The sequence below is a fragment of the Pinus tabuliformis genome, chromosome 8 (genome assembly GCF_031772625.1).
Source record: "Pinus tabuliformis cultivar Carrire ecotype Pingquan chromosome 8, CPIR1, whole genome shotgun sequence".
NCBI classification, from domain to species: Eukaryota; Viridiplantae; Streptophyta; class Pinopsida; order Pinales; family Pinaceae; genus Pinus; species Pinus tabuliformis.
The window spans coordinates 1,619,752,000-1,619,762,108 of NC_142294.1; the positions used below are offsets into that span (position 1 = coordinate 1,619,752,000).

A 10,109-nucleotide genomic window follows, 5' to 3' on the forward strand; every position below is an offset into this window, starting at 1 on the left:
AACCAAGCTCTTATGGAAGGCAGGCGAACATGTATTGTGTTATCTCAGAGGCACATTGGGATATGGATTGTGGTACAGACAGGAGGATGAGGTGAAGCTATGTGGCTTCACGGATGTAGATTGGGTAGGGAGTCCAACGGACAGAAAGAGCACATCTGGAGGGATCTTCAGTATCGGGTCGACAACAGTTTCTTGGTACAACAGGAAGCAGAGATCCGTGGCACTCAGTTCAGCAGAGGCCGAGTATATGGCAGCAAGTTTGGCTGCATGTGAGGCTATGTGGATGAGGAAGATCCTGGTCGGGTTGTTCGGGTCACACTTGGAGCCTACTGTGATTTATTGTGATAACTAGAGTTGCATTAAACTCTAGGCCAATCCAGTATTTCATGATAGATCCAAACACATTGACATCAGGTACCATCATATCAGAGATTGTGTGCAGCGGAGAATCATGTTACTTTCATACATTCCTACAGAGGATCAGGATGCTGATATCTTGACAAAGGCGCTCACCAGGAGCAAATTCGAATACCACCGAGGCAGGATAGGGGTTGCAGATAATCCATATCTTGTTGAGAGGGAGTGTTGAAAATGCAACAAGATGATGGAGCTTAGTGAAAAGAAGTCGCCTTCACTAAGTGGGCCCGCAGGCTATTTTTGGCGCAAAGTCTATTTTTAGACATATGGATCATGGTCTATGAGTTGCAGGATGCTATTTGTGGATGATTGGTCATGTTGGTAAAAATAGATGGACTTCTATTTTTAGACATATGGGTGGAGTCTATTTTTAGACTGCCAGGCTAAAAATAGAACAGTCGAATATTATTAGCTCTTAATAATATTTGGACTATAAATATTATCTTATCCTCTTGCAGCACTTCAGTTCGCGCTACGGATGTGGCACATGCAACTGCCAGAAGGAAATACGCTTTTCTTATGGGTTATTTGAGCTATTGCGTGATGGACTTCAGTTAGAACTCAAGTGGTTGAGTTTGGTGGAGTTGATTGAGGAGTTGATGGAGTTGTGTTCAGTTTGACTTAGTTGAACTAGTTGTATTTAGTCTAACTGCAGAATACACTAGTGATGAGTGATGTGAATTAATTATTAATTAATTCACTAATTATTAACTCATAAATCAACTAAAGAATACATCAGTTAACTCAGTGCATGGACAGTTCAGTGGAGACAGGTGTTAGAGGTGGAGACTACTATCAGTTGTGACTATAACTGTGCATGAGATTTGCACAATCAGTGATTGAGATTGCCAATGAGGATTGCGCAGTATAAGCCAAAGGAAAATGAGCTTGGATCATTCCTATTCTCACTTTGGATTGCGCAGTAGAGGCAGGCAAACAGTGGAGGAGATTTGAACTTGTGACTTGATTCAGATCTGAGCTAGTTTGTGTGTAGTAGGTGGAGATAGTACTGAGTACTTGTGAGGAGTATTGTACTATGTATTGTTGCATGTTCTCTATCGTTATAATATATAAATAGTTGGGGGTTTTCAGCTGTATGCTTTCCCTAGTACATACTGTGTTGATATGTGTGATTGATGTTTCAATGTGCGCATGCGATTGTTTCTTAATTCTGCAAAATTGATGATCAACGTAGAGGAGGTTATGTATTATGCATGCATTCCGCAAATAGTGTATAATCGGGATAATCTCTGTGAATAAGTGTTATATTATTCAAAATTTCTACAGGTAGATCCATTTTAACTCCAGATTTACCAAGTGTAGAGAGAGATCAAATTTCTTGAGATGCAAATCTCTTTTAGAGTGAAAAGAGATTTGATCTCTCTTCGTGCTTGGTAGATCCAGAGTTAAGATGGATATATGCTAGTATATTGTAACACTGAACCATTACAATATAATATATTATAACATTTTTCTTGTCCACACATGAAACACTATGTTATCAAGATACAAAGGTGTAATATTTGGAAAAGTAAAGGGTTATATTTTATGAAAAGAAAAGTGTTTTTGTAATTTTGGAATGTTTTAGTTTTAGGTTAGTAGTTTGAGTGGTTGGGAGTATAGTTTGTTTTTATGTTTATTCAGGTTTAATTCTAAGGGGCACGTTTGGTATATTGTGATAATGTTTGAAGAGTAGGCGATCCCTGGAATAGGTCCAAGTATAGTGGGGTTGGGACATCTCAACTCTTGCTAAGACATACATTATTGGTATATTTGACTTGCAAGTTGTTTGATATACTCTTGGTGTTATAGTGTCTTATTGGAAGATTTGATTCTCAACCTTACCCACATTATTCTAATAAATTATAAATTTACCATAATAATTAAAAGATTCTAAAATACCTTTAACTTTGATATATTCCAAAAAAGGAATTCATAATAAGTATTAGCACATACTTACAACTTAGGACTTGTTCGCTTCAAATTTCTCATATGATAGGAAAGCAAGAGATCCAATGTTTTGATCCTTAACGTGTTAATTGCAATATTTTTTTAATAAAGTTGGAAAACCTATCATAACTCAATTGTCAAACTATCAATGGGAACAACCATCACTGGCTACTATCCACGAATGCATGCAGACTCATCATTGTTATTCAAGGAAAACCACACCACCTAAAATTACCCTTAGTGATCTGTAAAGGGACATACTTTCATTCTTGCCAAATGCCTTTTGATCTTGGGTCATTAATCAATTTCTTTACATCCAAGGAAGATGAGCTCTTAACTAAGCAAAAGCAATTTTAAAACATATTCTAAGCCCAATTGCATATTATTTTTGTTTTTCATATATTGTTTTTTTTATATGTTTTTAAATAATAACGAGTAGCTAATAATTAATGGGTTGTCGCGTGGATTTTAGCATTTAAAATAAAATTGGGATTTGGCAATATTTTGATTAATTATTTTAAATTAATTTAATTTAAATTGACTTAGTTTAAGCCAATAATATGTGTTATTGAAGTTGAATATCTTATTAAGTATTCACTTTTGAAGTTTTGTATCAATGGCAATATTGTTTTATTTAATTCTTTGATATACACTCTTTGTAACCAAAAAAAATATGGTTCATTATTATAATGCTTTTAAGTATAAGTAAACATTACATACTAAGTACGTAGTATATTTAATGTTGTTAATATGATTTACACCTTAATAACATCATTATTGGTGGGTTGGTTGTATATTAATTATTGTGGGAATAAATGTAAGTAAATAACAATTTAATTATATATTTATTGGATAAGTGTGTTTTTATGGAGTGTATTTTTTTTGTACTAGAGGAATCGACCATTGGGTCGGGTTTGTATTTGCGTGACACGAGGTACGAGGTCGATTCTGGTTGCTACCACTCTACCTTTAGGGTCTATGGCAATCCTCTTCTTAGTAATCCAAGTCATTCGTGGGGGATTTGAATCTTGAATTTGGGTCAAACTCGTACTCTCGTGACACAGGGTCGATTCCGGTCACTACCACTATACCTCTGGGGGCTATGATAGTCCTCCTCTCCATACACCAAGTTACTCCAGCGGGATTTGAACCTTGGATATCTTAGTTTACACAATACTTTATATCACAATGATCGCGAACAATTGAGCTACCCAATCATGTCTATTTTAAAAGAACATGGTTTTTAAAATTTTAATTTAACTATCAATATTTATTAGGTGGATGGTAGGGATTTAACTTCCATGTAATATTTTAAAGTATTCTTATTAGTAATTATAAATCAAAGTTTATGATTTATCTCAAAAGTAGTTATATGTTTTCTGTGATTTTAATTAAATTAATTAATTAAAAAAATGTCATATGAACATGAGTTATGATTTTTTAGGCATGTGATATTAGTAAGCAACGTTATTAACCAAGCCTATTTATAGGTTAAGAATCTTCGTAGCAAAATGGTTGAATCTTATATATATGTGTGTGTGTGTGACTCATATATTAATTCCTTTTTTTTTATAAGTTAATTTTGCATTACCTCAAAATTTCAAAATACGACATCCCATATATCATAGTTCATACTATCACTGGTCTCAACCTGTCTCAAGGGAAACTAGTTTTGTTGACTGGTAATTTAAGAGTAAGCATATCGAAATAAAGAAATTGTTGTTGAAAACTACAAGAACTATTTGAGATTGAGCTACATAGAGAATCAAAATAACCACATAGAGACATACCATGAGGTCAAGATCCTATCCACTTGTATCGACTGGAGCAAAGGCCTTAAGCTCACATTGAAGGTGGATTTCCAGGTGATCGAGACAAGCATCCAAACTAGCCAAACATGAGTGTTGATATCTCTGCACCCACTTGATCTTGTTCAAGGAAGAAATGATGTCATTACGATCTTCATGCTTATTTTTTCAGGACTCTATTGAAAAGAGTTTTCATCTGCCAATGGGGGGTGATGGTGTTCAGGTATTGGCTCCATCTTCCCATGGCGTGACTAGGATTAAAAACTGATCCAGATCTTTGGGGGAGGCCCCAAGACTTGAAAAGTTAAAATGCCAGAAGAAAAAAAGGAAAACACACAGTAAACACAACCGACAAGATTTTTTTTGTTAAAGTAGAGAATATCTGTAAAAGATACATTGTGGTGGACAATCTATCCTTTTACAAAATGGGACTTGTTACTTATAGCTTTTTTTGTTACAATACCACAGGTAAGTTCCATCGGTGGGTAAATACCTTGGGTGAATGAATACCATGGGTGGATGTCACTTACAATACCATGAGTAAATTCCATGAGTGGATAAATACCATGGGAGGATGAATACCAAGGGTGAATGCCACTTACAATACCATGGGAACATACTTTGGGTGAATGAATACCATGGGTGGATGTCACTTACAATACCATGGGTAAATGCCATGGGTGGATAAATACCATGGGTGGGTGAATACCATGGGTGGAAGCCATTTTCTATTCGAATCAAAAACCCAATTAGCTATCTTTATAATTTCAAAGTCACAATATGCCTAACGATCATCAGTGGTGAGAGTTTGAAGTTAGCAGATTTGTTCATGAATGCTAGGAGGTGTAGCAAAGTGGAAGATAACAATAGCTTCTTGGGCATGGGCTTGGGCACGCAATCGCCCTTTCAGTCCTCTACCACCGGCTCCCCTATGGCTACGCATACATTGTTGGGGCATTTTGCACCAATAGGAAAGAAGCCAGACGAGGTTATTGAGCCCCAGTAAACCCAAATTAAGGGGATTGAGACTAAAAATTTCGAGACAAATGAAAGGCCAAAAGATACACGGAATACAGGCCAACTCGAGCCAACACAAATAAAATGACCAATACCACAGGTGTAGAAGACCCCCTGCAGGCAGAAATACCCACTCGCTAGGAAACCCCAAGGAGTATGACATAATGAACCCCCATAAAATTAATAGGAAATACCCAAACTTGAACCACACAAACTCAGAGTAATAACAACAAATAATATGGTTCAAGAGAAAAGCCTGTAACTTGAAAGTGCTAACCCATTTTGCCGGAGTTGGCTGGGTTTCAAACACATATTGTAAGGTGGTGGCACCGACAACTTTCCCCTTCAGCTCCAGTGAAATTCGCAGAGTTATGAGGCATGAAGTCTTTGTAAGCCCAGTTCCTAGATCATGTCCATAATCTAACATCTCAAGCAAGCAACTGTTCCTACTTGACTCATAAGTTGAATTGGCTTGCAGGCAATCTCAGGTCACTGCCAGTGCATCACTGGAGGCAAGCGACCCCTTCTTAGAAAAAGGCCAAGAATCATGCCATGGCTCTGTAGAATTTCCTTTGTGCAAAGGCCTGACACCATCAAACAACCAAGAAAATAATCCCACTAGTGACAAGGAAGGAGTCTAGGCACACCATAAATTTGAGGGAACAATGATACGCTTCACAGGACAAGATAACTGCAGGATGCTTAACATCATAGTGAATGAAGAATAAACTCGCATGTGTTATACATGGGGTGGGATGCCCATGCCATCCCTCCCTCTTAAATATAGTAGGAAGCAACAGGGTGGTGGCCCCCCAACTTCCATTTCCACGTTGCTAATCACTTCGATCAAGAACTCATATATTAATTCTTATTATATATATATATATATATATATATATATATATATATATATATATATATATATATATATATTTAAGGAAACTGGTAGGTTGCTATTGATAAAACTGGAAACAGGCCAACTCCTTTTTACATCCAGAATTTGTTTATCTTCATCAAATTTCCCAAATTGTTCAGTTTTTGTTCTATACCTACCCTGCCTTGACTTTCTGAGAATTTGTACATCATTAACCTTATATATCCTCTAATAAACACCACCAATTTCTACATAAAAGAAAAACATTCAAATTTGTGCATAACTAGATCTAAAAACTAAACGCTTCCCATATCCGGATTTTCTAGGCTGTCAACTACTTCATTTTTCTCCATGTCCATATGAAGCAGAGATGCTAAAGTTTCTCCTTGAGTCTCTCTCTCTCTTCCGAAGCTTCTGACACTTCGCGATGGGAAACTTCAGAAAGGCCAAAGACTTCCTTGATGATGCTCACAGTGGCTGTCTTAATAGTCACTTCAATACCTTCCACCTTCTCCGAAAGCGTTTCCACCTTTGTGACTAGGTTCTCATCCATGAGCTGTAGACAGATCATGTCCTTACGCAAATTATCTAATTGACGAGAAACCAATGCGAAGTTCAACCACACTTTAGAGATGATTTATTCCCTAACCTTGACGGTCAGGGATGAAAGTTCCAATTTAATGCCTTCCATTTGTTCCTCCATTGTAGGCAGATCTCCATTACTTGCTGAAGTTGCCATGATATGAGCTATAAGGGATCTGTAAATCTTTAATGTAGTTTTTGCCACTTATATAATTCTTACCACAGGGAATGTCACCCTTAATGCAGGGGAGAGTGCATTGAAGGTCGATGTCCTTGCTCGCATGCTGAATTCCCAAATTACCACCAGTATGCTCACCCTTGCGTGGGGAGTAATGACATACAATGCGCTCAAGGTACCTACCATCTGCAAACGAGAGCGAGGATTTAACGCTTGCTCTAACATCCACCAATTGTCCGTCTGCATGGCACATTCCCACCTTGGCTACTGACTATAAACATAAGATCCTTTGTCTTGCAAGAAGAATGTGGGCTTTTTGATGATCGCCTGTATCTCGATATGAGCTCCTTGCATTATTACTCTATCCTGTCTTATGTCCCTGCTCAATAATGCCACTGGTGGATCATTCCTTTGTGATTTATTCATGGGATGTGATGGAAAGAAGGGGTCCCTAGATCAAGGATTAATACTCCTTGTTCAAGAGAGGCTCATTTATTTGCTTGGGCATTTTCTCTTTGATTGAGTTCTCATTTGACATGATAAAATTCAATGTTATCAAACCATCTAGTTATAGAATCGATCCGCTGAAGGATTGGAGGAAAGAGATCTCAGGAAATTTTTGAGGAATTTCAACATTTTTGAATGATAATTAGTGAGTCTTTGATTACCCAAAGTTGACAATTCCCTTTGCTTTTGCTATATTCATTCCTTGCCAAAGGGCTAGGGCTTCTACCTGATTATTTGTGTTGATTCCGAGCCCCCGGGCAAATTTCATCTCTATTTTTTCACTGGGACAGAAAATGTGCCCTCCTGCTCCCGCCTCCCCCAAATAATTTTTATTATAATTATCAATAATAATAATTTAAAATAAATTTATAATCTATTAAAATTTTATAATATTTTTAAAATTTTAACAGTATGAGATATTTAACAAAGTAATTGTTTTGCTATTTATCCATATTTACCAACTATTTAATTTATTTGACATCACTAATATATAAATCATCAAATAAAATACAACTTATAATTAAATTAACCATCAAATAAAATACAACTTATAATTAAATTAAATTTTTTTGTTTGTTAAAAAAATGATTTGAAATATAACTTATAATTAAATTATTTTTATTTGTTAGGTTAAAAAAATGATTTAAAATATAACTTATAATTAAATTTCAAATTTTTGTTAAAGAATTGATTTACACATTTAAATAGTTAACGTATTATCATAATCAATATTATTGAACTTTTTATTACCAAGAAATACTTGATTTGAATCTCTTTGAATTAGATGCACGCTTTATATTCCACCTGAACAAATATACTAGAAATGTCAATTTAGGAATAAATAAAAATGAGAACGGTCTATAGTGATTAATTGTCCCACATTCATTGTGAGGTTCAGAATAGACAGAGGACGGGTTACAAATACGCCGGCGATTCAGGTTAATAGGTACGGAGCCGTGTGGTCAACACAAAGCGAACTATTCTTTCGCCTTTTACTAAAGAATACCGTGTGTTGGCCACAATCAGCGGCATACGCCAATTTTTGGAGGCTTCTCTCTCGCTGTGAGAAGTGAAGCCCACAAAGCAAATTCAAAACGGAATCAATTTTCTAGGTGTTCTTCAATTATGAAATATTTGAAATTTATTTCAATGTTAAATTGTCTCTGCAGGTATGTTCTTTTGAAGCTTTATTTTGTGATGCTCTCTAATAGCTATGTTATGTCTGAATGTTACACTTCGTGTGGTTGATATATTTTAGCTTAAAAAAATTGCTTAATTATAAGTGACTGATTGATCTTTAAAGTGTGGTTGAAAGTTGTGTTTGGCATGCAATCTCTTGTGTATATATGAATTGAATGAAATTTTCAATAAATGAAATTTTAACGTTTTGGTCTATATAATATATATGAATTGAATGAAATTTTTTTAACGTTCACGAGACTGAGACTAGATCTTTGGAATGAAATTTGAATGAAATTTTAAACACTGAGACTAGATCTTTGGAATGAAATTTGAATGAAATTTTAAACACTGAGACTAGATCTTTGGAATGAAATTTTAACGTTCACAGAGACTGTTACTAGATCTTTGGAATGAAATTTTAACTGAGATTAGATCTTTGGACGAAATTTTAACTGAGATTAGATCTTTGGAATGAAATTAACCGAGATTAGATCTTTGGAATGAAATTTTAACTGAGATTAGATTTTAAATGTGACTAGATCTTTGAAATGAAATTTGAATGAAATTTTAACGTTCACAGAGACTGTGACTAGATCTGTGACTAGGTCTTTGGAATGAAATTGTGACTACTAGGTCTTTGGAATGAAATTGTGACTAGATCTTTGGAATGAAATTTTAACTGCGATTAGATTTGGAATGAAATTAGATCTTTGGAATGAAATTTTAACTGACATTAGATCTTGAATGAAATTTTAATGTCTACGACACTTTATAGTTCATGGGACCACTAGCTAGCATCTTGAATGTCTATGACACTATTTATAGTTTATGGGATCACTAGTTAGCATCTTGAATGAAATTTTAATGTCTACAATATATTTAGTTTATGGGATTACTAGCTAGCTTCCCTCTTTTTGCCTTTTGCAATTCAATCCTCTTATTATTCAAATTAATGATGAGCTGACCCAACCCACTAACAGTTCCCTTATTGAAAAGACAATGCAGGACCACTAACTTCCCTGCTTTCTGCCTTTTGCCTTTTGCAATTCAATCCTCTTATTATTCAAATTAATGATGCGCTGACCCAACCTACTAACAATCCTCTCACTGAAAAGACAATGCCAAGGATACTGTTGTAACTGTCTCTAATATCTCTGAAAGCATCACATTCCAAAATGAAATGTTTTTCCGATTCCACTGCCCCATAAGTGCAGAAGGTACACACCCGCTCTTCCCAAGCTTCTTTAGGTCTTTTCTGCCACCTGTTTCGCATTGTAATTGATGCGAGTTAGTTCTTAATTGAGCAATAAGAATCTTTGCTCTCCGTGGAATGCTAGCTCCAATGTACTCTTTGTTGGAGATCACACGTGAGGTTGAATTCTTGAACATAATACTTCTTCTTTTTACCCAGCGCTTTTCCCCATATATGCTTACGAAACTTCTCCATAACATAACTCTTCAAATGCTTGCTATTTGTGGGACATGCATTGATGTGAATATCCCATTTTTGCATCTATTTGTTGTTTTGTCTCATCCAAGATTTCTTTCTTTCACTCATTCTTTATTGAAGATAACTTTAGGCCATCTACCTTCT

The 10,109-nt window shown here is 35.6% G+C and overlaps 1 non-coding gene across 1 annotated transcript; it reads left to right on the forward strand.

The window, feature by feature from the left end:
• Window positions 1–8,285: 8,285 nt before the first annotated feature.
• Window positions 8,286–8,404, forward strand: LOC149242297 (U5 spliceosomal RNA). Its single transcript, XR_016246850.1, has one exon. It is a non-coding gene; the product is annotated as a U5 spliceosomal RNA (small nuclear RNA).
• Window positions 8,405–10,109: the final 1,705 nt, after the last annotated feature.